The following is an 18,895-nucleotide window of genomic DNA, read 5'->3' as shown; positions in this document are numbered from 1 at the left end:
TACATTTGCGGGCAAGGAGTTACGAGTCCCATTTATACCGGCGCCATTTTGGGCGAGGCCGGGCAGGTCCAAGATATAGTCAAAATGTCTCCACCAACCATCGGCCAGACCAGAACCCCTTTCGGCCCTTTATGCTACAAGATGGTGTCTTCCATTCAGAAAATATTGGTGGCAGCATTTTGAAAGGAAACAGAAACAGCCGTTCTCCTAGTGAGTTTCACATTGTTACATTTAGGAAGAATGTTGAAGAGTAGTATGTGGAAAATCTGAAGCCATTTTTCTACAAACTCTCAATCAGACTTGGATGGAAAAAAAAAACCTGAAGAATGTACAAACTGAAAACCAATTTTTGTCTGTATAGCACCAACAGTAACGCTTGAGTCAGCTTTGTGTCAAGCCGCCATTTTCATTCAATCAATAGCGTCCCCCTGCACACATTCAGGGACCTGGTCGTGTCTTCAGATGAAACGCATTGTAGGAAAAGAAGCAGAAAGGAAAAGGAAAAAAGTTCCGCCGGACCTAGTGAAGCTGCAGCAGGTGCAAATAAGCTTCAGACAGTCTTACAAGCACTGCTCAGAACTCTCAACTGAGGCACTCAACATCCAGGACTTGCCATTCGGATCTTGGTGCCTTGTGCTGGTTCCGACCTATTCACACATCGGTCCACTACTGACATCACCTCATAAGCCAACGGGGCACCCCACGCCGACTTTCGGCGCAGCATTGTAGGATGGCCACACCAGTGCGGCAACTTGCTGGACACAACATCGGGGCCATCCAGATCTCGGCGCGTTCGACTCACTGTACCGCAACAGTGACCGCAACTCAGCTGGACACGCCGTCTTTCGGCGCAGCATTGTAGGATGGCTACACCAGTGCGGCAATTTGCTGGACACCACCTCGGTGCCATCCGGATCTCGGCGCGTTCGAGTCACTGTACCGCAACAGTGACCGCAATTCAGCTGGACACGCCGTCTTTCGGCGCAGCATTGTAGGATGGCCACACCAGTGCGGCAATTTGCTGGACACCACCTCGGTGCCATCCGGATCTCGGCGCGTTCGAGTCACTGTACCGCAACAGTGACCGCAATTCAGCTGGACACGCCGTCTTTCGGCGCAGCATTGTAGGATGGCCACACCAGTGCGGCAATTTGCTGGACACCACCTCGGTGCCATCCGGATCTCGGCGCGTTCGAGTCACTGTACCGCAACAGTGACCGCAACTCAGCTGGACACGCCGTCTTTCGGCGCAGCATTGTAGGATGGCCACACCAGTGCGGCAATTTGCTGGACACCACCTCGGTACCATCCGGATCTCGGCCCGTTGTGCTGCCTTCGGCCTATTCGCACATCGGTCCGCTACTGACGCCGCCTCACGTGCCAACGGATTTTCTACGCTTTTTGTAGCCCTATGCCGCATAACAGGTCATGTGACTTGTTTATAAAACTTTTCATTGGTTCATTTTACTTTTGGTTTCCTAAAGATGGAAGGCTTGGTCATATGACCTAAAAATAACACTTTTCATTGGTTTAGAACATTTTTTTTTCCCAAACGATGAAAGCCCCACCTTGTTTCTGGATCATTCAGACTGAAGCTGGCGTCAGCATGAGTGCACCACCATCTCGTGGCTCCGTCGTGGTCATTCCGCGAGCAATCATGGCAGCCGCTCCCCACCGGAAGCCTGCGGGAGTCGGGGGCCCCCAAGACTTTTATACAATCTTCACGGCTGAGGGGACGCTTTTCGAGAATGGAGCCCAAGCCCTAGCAGGCAAGCGTCCGAGTTCCAAAGTGTCCCAGGGCCATTTCAGTGGACCAGGCCTAAAACCGAGGAGCTGTCCGCCATTTTAAGAGCCATGTGGCAGCCGCCTATCGCTGCACTGCAAGAGTGGGAGCAACTCAACAACATGGTGAGCGAGACGCTGTGGCCGCAAGAGCGAGCGCAACTCAGCTAGATGGCCGCCACCTGGGGAGGCCCATTCACGCCGGCTCCCCCACGCCCCCCCCCGGGCCGCCGCACGCCAATTTTCGGAGCAGCATTGTAGGATACCAAAACCAGTGCGGCAGTTTACTGGACATCACCTGGGTGCCTGTCGTACATGTTGTGTCAGCCATGTGACACTGGACACAGACCGCTACTGACGAGGCCTCCCCCCGCACCACCCGGGACGCCCCACGCTGTTTTTCTGTGCTGCATTGTAGGATCCCTAAACCAGTGCGGCACCCAGGCGACATCACCTGGGTGCCGTCCAGAACTCTGCACGTTGTGCTGCCTTGGGACTATTCGCACAACAGACCGCTACTGACGAGGCCTCCCCCCGCACCACCCGGGACGCCCCACGCCAATTTTCGGAGCAGCATTGTAGGATCCCTAAACCAGTGCGGCACCCAGGCGACATCACCTGGGTGCCGTCCAGAACTCTGCACGTTGTGCTGCCTTGGGACTATTCGCACAAAAGACAGCTTCTAACCATTGTTGCTTTTTGTGTTGAGAAATGTTTAAATGTTTTTAGTTTTTGTTCCGTTCGTTAAAGTTAGTAGTTAATAAAGTTTTATAACCTTACTTTGTTGGAGTGTTATCTATTTTTTTAAAAACGGGTGAATGGGGCCTTGAATCGGGTTATTGTCATGTGTGGGCTTTGGAAGTGTGCTGCTGCAGGATCGGACATTTCAAACTCAAATGCACGTTCTTTTTCTTACCTTTCCGAAGCATGGAGCGCAATAGCAGGCAGAGAAAGGGTGATGCACGTGTTGAACACTACCTGACCTGGCAAGTTGCTGGCAGTGCCCCCCCGCCCGCTCCTGAAAGAGGGCACACACACACCGCCGCCCCGAGTACTTCACAAATCTTTAAAAGACCATGCGCTTGTTCATGAGGCTTAAATGGTTTATCACCTCTTCTAGAACCCCTGCATCGACCCTCTGACGTTTCATGGAAAAATTACCATGTAACACAATACCAAGCCCTGTCAGCTGAAACCCCCAAGGAATCGTGGGGCATATTATCAAGGGGGTTTATCTCCGCTTTTTTGGCTTTAAAAGCCATGAAAGCGGAGATAAAATTATTTCCCTATTACCAAGCTGTCGCTAACACCAGTTAGTGACAGCTAAAAGGAGATAGCGACCATCTTGGGCCCCGCTTTGCATGTCAGTGATACTTATCACTAATGACATGCAAAGTGGCGTGCCAAGATGTTAGCGACTGGAAACAGTCCCTAACATCGCTACCTTCTATTACCAACTTTTGGAGATATTCGCGCTAAGCGCGAATATCTCCAAAATCTAACACCTGCCCTGAGCAGTTCTTAGCCATGTTATCCAATGGGAGGTGGATAACATGGCTAAGAGCATTAGGTCGATAATACATGAATATCGCTGACTTTTCTGCGATAATAGCAAGGTTTATCTGCGATAAAAATCGCCGATGTGCGGCGATAATTTTTGTCTCTAAACAAGTTAGAGACAAAAATTATCGCTAGTTGTTCGTAATATGCCCCCGGGTTTTTGCTTGCAGAAATCGGGAGGCGGGAGACTAGCACTGAAATCAGTAGTCACACGCCTGAATCAGGAGGATTGGCATGTCTGAATTCTCTACAGCTGGGGCCATAAACTACATCCGCAGGGTTAGGTGATAGCCTGGGACCAGCCTGGCATCTAAAATGGCTGCCGTGCACGACAAAATTGTGGCATTCGAAAAAAGGCAAGATGGCGCAGACGCTGGAAGAGATGTATCAACATATATCAGCCTCCTCAGCCACCCTCAGGAAACATAGGGGATTAGGATCCGTTTCGCTACCAGTTTGCGGCCCAGTTCGCGGCCCGTGAAGCGCTTCTACCGTGAAAAATCATTTTTTTTTTATTTTCCCCACGGGACCCTTTAATAACCCCAACAACATTCCTAGGGGGTCAAGAGGGGGATACCTTGCCCCCTTTCATTAAATTCCCCCTTAGTTTTTCACCTTTTCTTCTCTCTTGATCCTACCGAGAGACAAGATGGCGGCCGCTCCGGACTGTCACGCAGCAAAAAAAAATAAAAAAGCTCCGCACAGCCGCTGGAAGAGATGTATCAACATATATCAGCCTCCTCAGCCACCCTCAGGAAACATAGGGGATTAGGATACGTCTCCCGCACCCACTTATAACTAGTAATTTAATTAACGAAGCACAAAATGGCGAATTCCCGTTTCGCTACCAGTTCGCGGCCGCGCTTCTACCGTGAAAAATCATTTTTTTTTTATTTTCCCCACGGGACCCTTTAATAACCCCAACAACATTCCTAGGGGGTCAAGAGGGGGATACCTTGCCCCCTTTCATTAAATTCCCCTTTCGTTTTTCACCTCTTCTTCTCTCTCGATCCTACCGAGAGACAAGATGGCGTCCGCTCCGGACTGTTTAGAATGTTGACAGACACCGGAGAGCCAATCAGCTTTCTGCGTGCAAAGTTCCGAAACGCGAAAAGTAAGCGGACCGGATCGCTGCCTGGAGCGCTGTTACAGATATATATCTTGATTTAAACGTTAATTTCTCAAAATCCACTGAAGCACATATATTGAGACCTAGCAAAGGCACATCGGGCTAACAGTCCCTACAATTTTGCCAAGTTTCGTGCAAATCCATTCAGCCGTTCGAGCTAAAAGTGAGTCCAACCGCCCTATGGAAAACTCAATGCAAAAAACGCGTTTTGGGACCCCCCTTTTTTCTCAGCCCCCCCTTGACGAAACCCCACCAAATTTTCAGGGGCTGCTCAGAAACAAAATGTGCCATTTTCCTGAAAATTTCAGCCGATTCCGTCCACAAACGCAAAAGTTATTAGACATAGAATTTTCAGAAATCCCATAGGGAATTAATCCTAACTATATATACCTACTGGCTATTGCCAGTAGGTAATATATATATATATATATTCACTGAAAAAACCATAGGTTTCACACCAGTTATAGTTAGGAATTAGCATTTAAAAAACCTATGAAATTCACTGAAAAAACCATAGGTTTCACACCAGTTATAGTTAGGAATTAGCATTTAAAAAACCTATTAAATTCACTGAAAAAACCATAGGTTTCACACCAGTTATAGTTAGCTGGAAATTTTACTGATATAAAACCATTGAAATTCCCACGTTATAGTTAGATGGACTCACTATAACTTGCGCGTGCAATGCACTGCTGATGACATCACATATTACATCACTCATGACATGGTCAGTGACATCACTCATGACATCACTGATGACACCATCCAGTGAATGTGTGTCTTTCTGAAAAATAAATATATTTTATATATGTATATGTAAAAGTTGATGGAAGAATAAATGTTTAAATAAGTGTCTAAATGGATGGTTTTTAAAAATTGATTGGTTAACTGGCTTAATAAGACATCATCAGCAGTGCATTGCACGCGCAAGTTATAGTGAGTCCATCTAACTATAACGTGGGAATTTCAATGGTTTTATATCAGTAAAATTTCCAGCTAACTATAACTGGTGTGAAACCTATGGTTTTTTCAGTGAATTTAATAGGTTTTTTAAATGCTAATTCCTAACTATAACTGGTGTGAAACCTATGGTTTTTTCAGTGAATTTCATAGGTTTTTTAAATGCTAATTCCTAACTATAACTGGTGTGAAACCTATGGTTTTTTCAGTGAATTTCATAGGTTTTTTAAATGCTAATTCCTTTGTATATCGAGTTTCTAACCTTTTTTTTTTTTTACAATTTGCTGTTTTTTTTTAAGTATTCATTTTTTTTTATAATTTTTTTCTTTTGCGCTCTGGGTGCGCGCTCCGGGAAGCTTTCAGCTAAGCTCTCCTGTAAGCTTCTCCGAGAGCTCATCTGAAAGCGCACCCAGAGCGCAACTGTCGTTCGTGAAAAAAAAATATGAATGAAAAGTTAATAATAATGCAAAACATTTCGTACCATACAAATAAAATTTGTTTTTTTTAATATGGAAAATGATTATGCATTTCTATAAAAGATTGATGACGTCACTTCGGCGCGCAACGTAAGTGCCCTCGGAAGCGCATACGTGCGCGGCGCATAAACGCACGGAAAAGCGCCTACGATCGCGCCACGTTTGCGCCCCGGAAGCGCCTACGATCGCGCTGCGTAAACGCACCCGGAAGTGCTCCGGAGCGCGCAGCGTAAACGCGTCGGGTCATGTGACCCTAAAATAACACTTTTCATTGGTTGCTAACAGTTTTTTTTTACAATGAATGAAATCCCCACCCATTTCCTTCACTTCTTCTTTCACTTTTGTGACTGAAAGACCTGCCTTTTTTGCTGCTCCATATTCCTGGATTCATCATGGCTGCCAGACCATCCAGCAGTGAAGATGACTCCAATGATTTCATTGATGAAGAGCCTCCTACCCCAAAGGTGAAGGAACATTTCATCTGGAAATTTTTTAAGTTTCCAGCAGGCCAGAAGAAGGTGAATGCACCAAAAGTAGAGTGCAGGATCTGCAAACAGGTCCTGTCACGGGGTAACCCCCAAAAAAAATACTCTTTTGGCAACTTCACCATGATTCGCCATGTGGAGAGGAGGCACCCCCAGAATTTTGCCCGGGAAAGTGTCAGGGCTCTGGCACAGGAGGTTCCCAGAGATGGGGCCTCTACATCAACAGGAGGAGCAACTTCTTCTGGAAGAGAACAATCTCAGGGGCAGGTAGCAAACATTCAACCTGCATTCAACCATGGGGTCGTCAGATGCAGATACTGCAATCAACTCCTCACCTATGGGGAGCAAAGTGTCCTGCTCATGGTTCGGGCATTGGAGAACCATCACTGCCCTTCCCACCCCTAATTTTTTTCTTTTCTTTTTGCTCCTGTTGAGCAGTTTCTATTCCCTGTTTTTGTTCCTCTTCAGTTAAAAGAAGAAAACCAAAAGTTCTTTTCAGAACTACCTCCAATTCTCATCAAAGAGCTATAATCTTAAAAAATGAAGAGTAAGTGAAATATAGTGCATTGATAATTGAAAGGAGAATGAGTAAGAAAGAACAGAAAGGTATGAGAGGTGAAAGGAAGTGAAGTAGGAGGAATGAAAGAAGGTGAGTGTTAGAAAAGAAAGTTATGACACAGTGAATAAACTGGAGGCCTCATTTCTGAAAAGTGACGCATCGCTACGTGAAAATAGCGATGCGTCACTTTTCTGGACGCACTCCTTATGACATTCCAGATATGTCATATTTAATATATGACTAATCAATTCGCAAGGAGTTACAGATATGTCAGTATTTCTGACATATCTGTAAACACAAAAGTAACGCATTGCAGGAGTGCGTCACAAAAGTGACGCAACTCCAGTAATGTGTCCTTTCACATGGAAAAAGCACCATGTGAAAGGTTTGCTGTGAAGCAGGCGCAAGATTTTGGCGCAACTGCATCCTAAAAGTGACGCACTGCGTCATTATTACCAAGCTTTTTGCAAGGAACACCCCCTCTGCATGCATTATACCTGACACTATTTTTTAAAAAGTGACGCATCTAGGTACATGGGTCACTTTTTAAAACTCTGCGCCATATTGTATCTGCATCAGGTATAATGTATGCAGAGGGGGCAATCCCTCGCAAAAAGCTTGGTAATAACAACGTACTGAAATCTATGAGATTTCTCTGCGTCACTTTTAGGATGCTATTGCGTCAAAATCTTGCGCCGGCCTCGCATCACTTTTATGTTTACACATATGTCAGAAATACTGACGTATCTGTAACTCCTTGCAACATGATTCGTCATACATTAAATATGACACATCTGGAATGTCATAAGGACTGTGGACAGAAAAGTGACGCATCACACCAGCAGTGTAATAAAATGTGCCTCGTTGCACTATATTTAAAGGATGCAACAGCATCCTAAAAGTGACGCAGTGAAATCTCAAACATTTCACTGCGTCGCTATTACAAAGCTTTTAGTGGGAGAACACCCCCTCTGCATGCATTATACCTCACGCAGATATAATGTGGCGCTTGATTTTAAAAAGTGACCCATCTACCTAGATACCTCACTTTTTAAATATAACGCAACGAGGCACATTTTTTTACACTACTGGTGCAATGCGTCACTTTTCTGTGCGCACTCCTTATGACATTCCAAGTAACGCATTGCTGGAGTGCGTCACAAAAGTGACGCAACTCCAGTAATGTGTCCTTTCAAATGGGGAAAGCAGCATATGAAAGGTCTTGCCTCAGTCTAACACCTGCTGTAAAGCAGGCACAAGATTTTGACGCAACAGCATCCTAAAACTGACGCAGTGAAATCTCAAAGATTTCACTGCGTCGCTATTACAAAGCTTTTTGCGGGAGAACACCCCCTCTGCATGCATTATACCTGACGCTATTTTTAAAAAGTGACGCATCTAGGTACATGGGTCACTTTTTAAAACTCTGCGCCATATTGTATCTGCATCAGGTATAATGTATGCAAAGGGGGCATTCCCCCGCAAAAAGCTTGGTAATAACGACGTACTGAAATCTATAAGATTTCTCTGCGTCACTTTTAGGATGCTGTTGCGTCAAAATCTTGCACCTGCCTCGCATCACTTTTATGTTTACAGATATGTCAGAAATACTGACGTATCTGTAACTCCTTGCAACATGATTCGTCATACATTAAATATGACACATCTGGAATGTCATAAGGAGTGCGCACAGAAAAGTGACGCATAACACCAGCAGTGTAATAAAATGTACCTCGTTGCACTATATTTAAAAAGTGACGCATCTAGATAGATGCGTCACTTTTTAAATATTGCATAACAATGCGCATTTTTTTACACCGCTGGTGCGTCACAAAAATTGACGCACAGGAAGCGCAAAACTAACAGCGCAAGGCCTTCATAAATATGGTCCTGGATTTTCCCCGTGCTTCGCCGGTGCGCGTACCATGCGCTTCCCCCGCGCAAAACGAAAAAATTTTTTTAATGCCCTGCAGGACCCTATTTTAGTCCCTACATCAAACCTAGGGGGTCAGAGGGGGTCTACTCTTCCCCCTTATGGTCATTTGCCCCTTTTTTTTTCAAACCCCTTGTGTCTCGATTTTACCGAGACACAAGATGGCGGCCGCTCCGCACTGTTTAGAATGTTTACAGACAACTGAGAGCCAATCAGCTTCCTGCGCGCAAGTCGCGTGTCGCGCCTGGAGCGCACTCCGGTGCGCGCACGGGAGAGCGCCTATAGATATATATATTTTTTTGAACCTAAATTACTCAAAATCCACTGGAGCACATATCTTGAGACATAGCAAAGGCACATCGGGCTACCAGTCCCTACAATTTTGCCAAGTTTGGTGGAAATCCATTCAGCCGTTCGGGCTAAAAGTGAAATCGACCGCCCTATGGAAATTAACATGGGGAAAACGCGTTTTGGGACCCCCCTTTTATCTCGGCCCCCGCTTGACGAATCCCCCCCAAACTTTCAGGGAAGGACCGGACCGCCATGAGACCATTTTCCTGAAAATTTCAGGCAGATTCGTCAACCGGCGCCAAAGTTATTCAAAATAGAATGTTGAGATTTAACATTGAAAATTATCCTAACTATAACTACCTACTGGCGACCGCCAGTAGGTAATATATATATATATATATATATATATATATATATATATATATATATATATATATATTACCTACTGGCGGTCGCCAGTAGGTATATATAGTTAGGATTTTTTCTCTATGGGATTTTTGAAAATTCTATGTCTAATAACTTTGGCGTTTGTGGACGGAATTGGCTGAAATTTTCAGGAAAATGGAACATTTTGTTTCTGAGCAGCCCCTGACATTTTGGGGGGGTTTCATCAAGGGGGGGCCGAGAAAAAAGGGGGGTCCCAAAACACATTTTTCCCATGTTAATTTCCATAGGGCGGTTGGCCTCACTTTTAGCTCGAACGGCTGAATGGATTTGCACGAAACTTGGCAAAATTGTAGGGACTGTTAGCCCGATGTGCCTTTCCTCGGTCCCAATATATGTGCTCCAGTGGATTTTGAGTAATTTAGGTTCAGAAAAAGATATATATCTGGGCGGAGCCTAACCACACATCTGATCTGATTGGCTGTCAGCACTTCATCCAAGAAGTGTTGGCAGCCATCTTGGGACCAATATACATGATAGCACCTCATTAAAAAGCATTGTAGTTAATAGAGGGTTTTAGGACTTTAGTTACATTATAAATCATTTGTTGATGGTACCATACTCGTTTTAGGAATTGTGGTGGGTTCTAAGGTGATTTTACCATGTGAAAAAACCTTCTGCTGTGATATCATGAATATTGTTAGAAAGAAAACTAATATCTCATGATTTTCCCACAGTGGTTTGGAAGGGGATCTATAAGCTAAACTGAAAGCATATTTTCTGTAAATTCACATTATCTTTCTCAGTCATGTGAAAATGAAGTCTGACATTCTCAGTAAAAGATAAACATCCAACAAGGACAGAGACTGTCAGTTGATTCCTTTGTGTTCTACTGAAGCCTCCCAGAGTGTTCTAAAGAACAACTAGAGCGCTAACAGTCCTACTTATTACAAAGGTATGGCACACCTGAAGCCATCTTGATTGGAATAAAGTGGTAACTCTTAAAACATTTAATTTAAAAAGAAACAACATGAGGGGGTATATTTTGCCATAGAAAGTATGATTAGTGCTGCAGAATGAAAAATTAGGGCACATTTTGAGTGACTTCTCAAATCCTTTTCTATTTCATTAAAACATTCTGACATGCAGTCTCCCAAGATGGCCACCAGAGACAAAAGATCCCAAATGTAGCCCAAATATCACCCAGATGTTGCCCAAGTATAGCCCAATGACAGAATGCCCCAGAGTGTTCTAAAGAACAACTAGAGCGCTAACAGTCCTACTTATTACAAAGGTATGGCACACCTGAAGCCATCTTGATTGGAATAAAGTGGTAACTCTTAAAACATTTAATTTAAAAAGAAACAACATGAGGGGGTATATTTTGCCATAGAAAGTATGATTAGTGCTGCAGAATGAAAAATTAGGGCACATTTTGAGTGACTTCTCAAATCCTTTTCTATTTCATTAAAACATTCTGACATGCAGTCTCCCAAAATGGCCACCAGAGACAAAAGAGCCCAAATGTAGCCCAAATATCACCCAGATGTAGCCCAAGTATAGCCCAATGACAGAATGTCCCAGAGTGTTCTAAAGAACAACTAGAGCGCTAACAGTCCTACTTATTACAAAGGTATAGCACACCTGGAGCCATCATGATGGGAATAAAGTGGTAACTCTTAAAACATTTAATTTAAAAAGGAAAAAAATGAGGGGGTATATTTTGCCATATGAATTATGATTAGTGCTGCAGAAAGAAAAATTAGGGCACATTTTGAGTGACTTCTCAAACCCTCTTCAATTTCATTAAAAAATTCTGACATACAGTCTCCCAAGATGGCCACCAGAGACAAAAGAGCCTAAATGTAGCCCAAATATCACCCAGATGTACCCCAAGTATAGCCCAATGACAGAATGTCCCAGAGTGTTCTAAAGAACAACTAGAGCGCTAACAGTCTTACTTATGAGAAAAGTATGGCACACCAGAAGCCATCTTGATTGGAATGAAGTGGTGAGTCTGAAAACACTCAATTTAAAAAGGAACAACATGAGGGGGTTAATTTTGCCATAGAAAGTATGAATAGTGCTTCAGAAAGAAAAATTAGGGATCATTTTGAGTGACTTCTCAAATCCTCTTCTATTTCATTAAAAAAATTCTGACATGCAGACTGAAACATGCACTTTGAATACCAGCAGCAGACGTCCCTGGTGAGCAGTAGCTTTACTACAGTGATCTAATGTGCAACTAGAGTGCTAACATTCAGAATTTATGGCAAATGTGTGACACATCTGAATGCCTTCTTGATGGAACCAAAGTAAACAAGCATTGAAAATGCAATAGATCTCGCCCTCGTTTAAGTTAAAGCCATTCTGTTTGTAATGAGGTGGCTTTTTAGCTTTGCTTTTATTAGTGTTTTTTCAACTTTCATGTAAATAACATGCATCTGTATGCATATAAGTATATGTATGCATGCATTTATGTTTGTATTTATATAGATATACAGATGATATATGTTTATATATGTATGTATATATATATTCACTGAAAAAACCATAGGCTATAGACCATATATAGTTAGGAATTAGCATTTACAAAACCTTGAAAATTCACTGAAAAAACCATAGGTTATAGACCATATATAGTTAGGAATTAGCATTTACAAAACCTTGAAAATTCACTGAAAAAACCATAGGTTATAGACCATATATAGTTAGGAATTCGCATTTACAAAACCTTATTTTACTCACACAAAACCATTGAAATTCCATATATAGTTAGTTGCACTAACTATATATCGCGCACCCGCAATCCACTGCTGATGATGTCACATATTACATCATTCATGACACGGTCAGTGACATCACTGATGACATCACTGATGACATCTCAAATGACAATGCTGATGACATCTCAAATGACATCACTGATGGCATCACTGATGACATCTCATTTGACATTACTGATCACATCACTGATGATATCATTCATGTGATAATACGATGAACCTCTTCAGACTCTAATATAACCTTAGATACAATCAGTGTAAACAGACACTCACAGACTGTCACTCATCCATGGAGTTACTCACACACCTAGTCAGTCATGCAAAGAATCAATCACACCTCCATTTCCTCAACTATACAGTTATACAAACTTTAATTATTCAAACATATACTAACACATATTTACTCTCTTATACAATCCCTGATACAAGTTCACAATGATCCATACAGCCACTCACACATTCACTGGCTCTTATGCACAGTTATTTATATATGTCAACTCTCACATGTACTGTGTTTTACATATGTACTTACTTTGACATGTAGCACTGAGATATCCATTCACTCACCAATACACTCATGCACACAGTCAACCGCCCATACAGCTGTTTCCACATGCACTTTTGAAACCACACATCTAGTGAATCAACTGCTCACACATCTATGCACAGAGTCATACACCTCCCAGCCACCCACACACACACTCAGTCTCCCATACAAATACTTGGGCAACCAATCAATAACCCATATAGTTACTCATATAGCTACTTATCAACACATGCAACAGTTTACAGAACAACAGACATAATGATGCACAAATTAAGACAGTTTAGTCACTAACCCATGCACTCAGTGAGACACATTTAATCACTCACTCATACAGTCAGTCATGCACCTACTAAATCCTTCATCCAGACACTTATACATCCACTCATTCTTCAATATGTAAGACATATTTTAACTTTACAGAAACATACAGTCACTGGATGTTGTCATCAGTGATGTCATCAGTGATGTCATTTGAAATGTCATCAGTGATGTCACTGACCATGTCATGAATGATGTAATATGTGACATCATCAGCAGTGGATTGCGGGTGCGCGATATATAGTTAGTGCAACTAACTATATATGGAATTTCAATGGTTTTGTGTGAGTAAAATAAGGTTTTGTAAATGCGAATTCCTAACTATATATGGTCTATAACCTATGGTTTTTTCAGTGAATATATATATATATATATATATATATATATATATATATATATATATATATATATATATATATATCCTACTAGCGGTCGCTGGTAGGTAGATATAGGTTGGACCATGTTCCCATTGAAGGAGCAATTTTTGACTTGCCTTTATCTTTGGCCCCTCTTGAGAAATCTTTACGAAAGTTTCCAAACAACGTGTCATGGTGTGTCCGGTTATGCATGGAAAGTTTTGGGGTGATCAGTGAAACAGGGGCAAATAAAAAAGGGCTAAAAAAAGTGCATTCCCATAAGACTTGTCAAACCCCCTACAGCCCGAACCGCTGGGCAGAACAAAATTTGGCTGAACTGTAGATTTGCTTACACAGATTCGACTTTTTCTTATTTGGTGTAAATCTCTTCAGTAGTTTTTGAGAAATTAAAGAGAATTAGGGTAGTGATATTCGTGGCCGCAAGCCCTTTGCGACTATTTTTGCGAGTATCGCCAACAGGAATGCTGTGATTGGCTGGCCGCAGCCTGAAAGAGAAAGTTGCAGCTGCCATTTTATGTATCGGGGCTTGGTTGTCTGCGCTACACACTCACACCCACACAACCACTTACATACCCATTCACACATCCATAAAAGCACTCTCACATACACTCACTCACTCAGCCATTCAAATAGACACTCACTCTCCAATATATCCACTCACATGCAAACTCACTTAACCAAATACCTACTCAAACAGCCACTCACTTAGCCACACACCCACTTACACACTCACTCATACAGCCATTCAGACACCCACTCGCTCACCATACAGTCACTCACACACCCATTCATCCACCCATACACAGCCCCTCATATACCAATACAGCCACTTACACATCCACTTATACACCCATGCAGCCACTCACAAACCCATATATCCACTCACGCACCCTCAAAACTACTCACACACCCATACATCCACTCACACACCCATACAACCACTTACACAACCACTCACACATCCACAGACCTAGTCAGAAACCCACTCACTTACCCTTACAGCCACTCATGCACCCACTCATATACCCATACCCATACAGCTATTCAGACACCCACGTACACACTGATACATTCACAGAGCAACTCTGATCACCTATGTTAGAAATAGGATCACTCATTTGTAGTACACCTGGTATACTAATCTAAATGTATTAGTAGGTTAGTATGTATGTTTAACACTCATAAACTCTTAGGAAACACTTACACTCACTTGATGTCATCAAGGATGTCATTTGAGATGTCATGAGTGATGTCATTAGTGATGTTACTTACCATATCATGAGTGATATAATATGTGAGGTCATAAGCAGTCACTCACCCATACAGACACTCACAGAGCCACACACTCACCTTTACAGCTAGTCAATCCCACACATATTCACCTTCTGCAGCCACTCACACAGCCACTCACTCACCCATAACTGTGCACCAGTTTGATGAATCCCCACATAACTTTGCAGACCTGTTGCTTTTTCTACATTGGCAGATGATTCCAAATTTCACAGTGATTGGTCAGTGGGGTGCAACGAAAAAAGAGGGGTCCCAAAACGCGTTTTTCTGCCAATGCTTTTCTATATACTTTGTACTCGGGCACACTGGCCAAACGGTCAATCGGATTTTCATAAAATGTGGCAGGATTATAGATTATGGTGTACAGGTGATCTTTTTTTGGTAGTACAGGTAAGTAGAATAAGATTTTTAAAGATATGAGGGATTCAAACTTAGCGATATCTGAGGCCTCAAAATTTCATGAAATACTGCAGTATTTCACTGTACATGCGAATGATAAGACAGTATATGATTGGGTAATGGCTGCCTTTACAAAAGTAAAAAGCAACTATGTTATTATTTCTACACTTTGACTGTATTAGGACCTTAGTGGGAGGTTTTATATTTTTTCCCTACCAATTACTACTTTACTAAAGTGGTGATAGGTTGGGGAAAGTATTTATGATTTTCTATATATTTTTTTAATAAAAGGTAACAGAGTACTGCAGAACCACCTAGGAAGTACCGCACTACCTGCCAATTTATTTGGAATTATAATTTGTAAAAAAATAAATAATACACTGCACTAAACAATATTTCACAAATATAGTGTACCACAGTATTATTTTAAACATTTATTTTTCTGTAACCACCATGGTACTTTGTAGTTACTAGCATGGTACAATCTAATTTTTTTTAAAAAAATATAGCAAAATATCAATACATCTCCTCCCTATTATTATTAGAAGCGCAAGGAAGCAGTTATCTGGAAATTTTTTACATTTCTTCAATGACAAAAAAGGTCAATGCTCCCAAGGTGACCTGCAAAATTTGTCAGGTTACTCTTTCCAGGGGTGACTCCACCAAAAAGTACTCTTTCGGCACTGCTAGCATGGTGCGCCATGTCAAGAATCTTTATCCAAACAACTATGCCAGAGTTCAAACTCAAAGGTTGCAGGAGGACCATGGATCTGCTCTTCCCAGTACATCAAGTGCACCACCACCGAGCGGTATGCTTGCAAATATACAACCTGAATTTGCAGACCTGATTATTCTTTGCAAATTTTGCAATAAACTACTGTGCTATGGAGAACAATCCATTAACTCATTCTCCGCAGGAAACGAGACCACCGTTGTTCTCGTCAATAATTTGTTTTTTTAATTGTTTTGTTGATGTTCCACACTTTTTTTGGTTCTAGTTTCATTTTTTTGTTTAAAAAAAAAACTTGTTAAAAAAATACAAAAAAAATAGAAAGCAAAAAAGACAAAAAAAACAGTTCTTCTGAGAACTACCTCCACTGGTCATAGAAGAGCTATATTTCTATGATAGTGTGTAAAACTTTGTCTGAATGAATGAATGTGTAGTGCATAAATGAATGAATGAATACATTACTAGTGTATGGTGAATGTAAAAGTGCAGAACTATAAGGAAGTGCTACAGCATAAATCTATAAGGTGTTTACCTATAGTATACTGTAGTACCTCCGAAGCACTTGAATGTAACATATGCACATTAATATTTTACAAGTCTATGCTTCAATTTGCACTGCTGGTGAAACTGCCTAGGTGAATTTGTATGTGTTAGGGGCGGATTTACAACCCCCTTGTGCCTCTTTTACACAGCTGTTGCGTCACTTTTGCGACGCAGCGGTGGTGCAAAAGATGTGCCATGGTGTGTGGTATTTGCAATGTGACGCATATGGAAGGTGCATCACATTGTAAAGCCCTGCGCCAGAAGGAGGCATTCCTGCGCAGGGGGTGGTGTTCTGGTGCAGGTACGCCTCCTAAAAGTGACTAGGTGAAATCTATAAGATTTCATTCAGTCACTTTTGGGCTTATGCTGCGTCAAAACCCTGCACCTGCTTGAAACAGGTGTAAGGATTGACACAGCATTGTGAGCATAGGGCCCCAAGAGCATTGCTGGAGCTGCGTTGCGCTTGCAACGCAAGTCAAGCAATGCGCCGCCTTCACAGCACAGATACATCACATATCTATGCAGTTTTTGCCCCATAGTGCACCGCATTGTATATACGCTTCATCCATGGTGGTGATGTCACAGTGCACAATAACTGGCATATCTCTGAGGATTTCCCACTTATTGTACATCTGCTGATTAGTGTTTTAATGTAGTGAATGGATTACTACACACTGATCAATGAGTCACTACAAAACTATAACAAGAGTGACAGAGTGTGTGGTGGAAGTGTAAGGACAGAGACTGGGGAATTGAACATATAAAAGGCAAATTTGCAGGTGCATAGAACAGTGTAATCTATAGGGGTTTGAAGCAGTCCATGCCCTAAGGCCCACTGTGCACCATAAGTATTTGGGTACTAGCTGAATGATTACAATTCTGCAAGGAGAGTGTCTGGCTGAATGTATAGCAGCTTCACTTTTAGAACAATGTATAGATACGCACATACTGCTATATGGTTCACTACAATACTGAAACAGTAGTGTGAGCGTGTTTGGTGAAAGTGTAACAATACAGAGTGGGGAATTGAAGGTATAAAAGGCAAGTTAGCCGGTGTATAGAACAGTGGATGCATAGTCTATAGGGATTTGTAGCAGTCCATGCCCTAAGGCCTACTTTGGTGCATGACTACTTGGGAACCGACTGAATGCTTACAGTTCTACAAGGAGACTGTCTGGCTGAATATATAGCACCTTCACTTTTACAACAGTGCATACATCGAACATACTGCTGTATGACTCACTACAATACTAAAATAGCAGTAGCAGAATGTGTGGAGGAAGTGTCAGGATACAGACTGGGCAATTGAAAGTTTAAAAGCCAAGTTTGCAGAAGTTTAGAAAAGTACATTTATTATCTATAGGTGTTTGAAGCAGTCCATGCCCTTAGGCCTACTTTGCTGCATGACTACTTGGGTAGTGGCAGAATGATTACACTTCTCCAAGGAGAGTGTAGAGCTGAATGTATAACTGCTTCACTTTTTGTACAGTGTATAGATAAGCATATATTGCTGTATGGCTCACTACAATATTGAAACAGTAGTGGCAAAGTGTTTGGAGGGAGTATAAGGATAGAGACTGGGTAATTAAAGGTTTAAAAGATAAGTTTTCAGGTGCATAGAAGAGTTTATATATAGTAAATAGGAGTTTGAAGCAGTCCATATACTAAGGACTACTTTACTACATGAATATTTGGGTACTGACTGGATGATAAGAGTTTTGGAAGCAGTGCCAAGCTGAATGTGTAACTGCTTCATTAGCATCATCCAGTGAATGTGTGTTGTTTGGAAAATTGAATATGTTTTATATATGTACATCTCAAGGTCGATGGAAGAATAAATGGGTATATAAGTTTCTAAATAGATGATTTTTTTGTAAAATTGATTGTATAACTGACTGATTAAGTGTATCTTAGTGAATACATGGGTTAGTGAGTAATGTTTAAATATGTAAATATCTGTATCAGTCTCTCGATTTGTGTATAAGTGAGTGCATGGGTTAGTGAGTATCTACATGACTGTCTATATGGGTTATTACTTGCTTTCGAGTATCAGTATGAGTGTCTGAATGTCTGTATGGTTCGGTGGGAGATATTACTTAGCGAATAGATGCATGAATGAGTGACTCACTGTTTGTATGTGTTTTGAAGACAGCATGTGTGCAGGACTGTATGGGTGGATGAGTTTGTGTATGAGTGTGTTAGTGAGTGAATGACTGTCTCAATAGTGTCTTTATGAGTAAGTACATATGTTTTAAACTAGTATATGTAAGTATTGATGTATATAAGTGAGTATATATGAGAGTGACAGATTGGAAGAGTTCCTGTACAAATAAGTATTTGTTTCTA

Source organism: Lissotriton vulgaris, chromosome 11, assembly GCF_964263255.1.
Source record: "Lissotriton vulgaris chromosome 11, aLisVul1.2, whole genome shotgun sequence".
NCBI classification, from domain to species: domain Eukaryota; kingdom Metazoa; phylum Chordata; class Amphibia; order Caudata; family Salamandridae; genus Lissotriton; species Lissotriton vulgaris.
Note: the sequence above shows the minus strand (reverse complement) of the source record.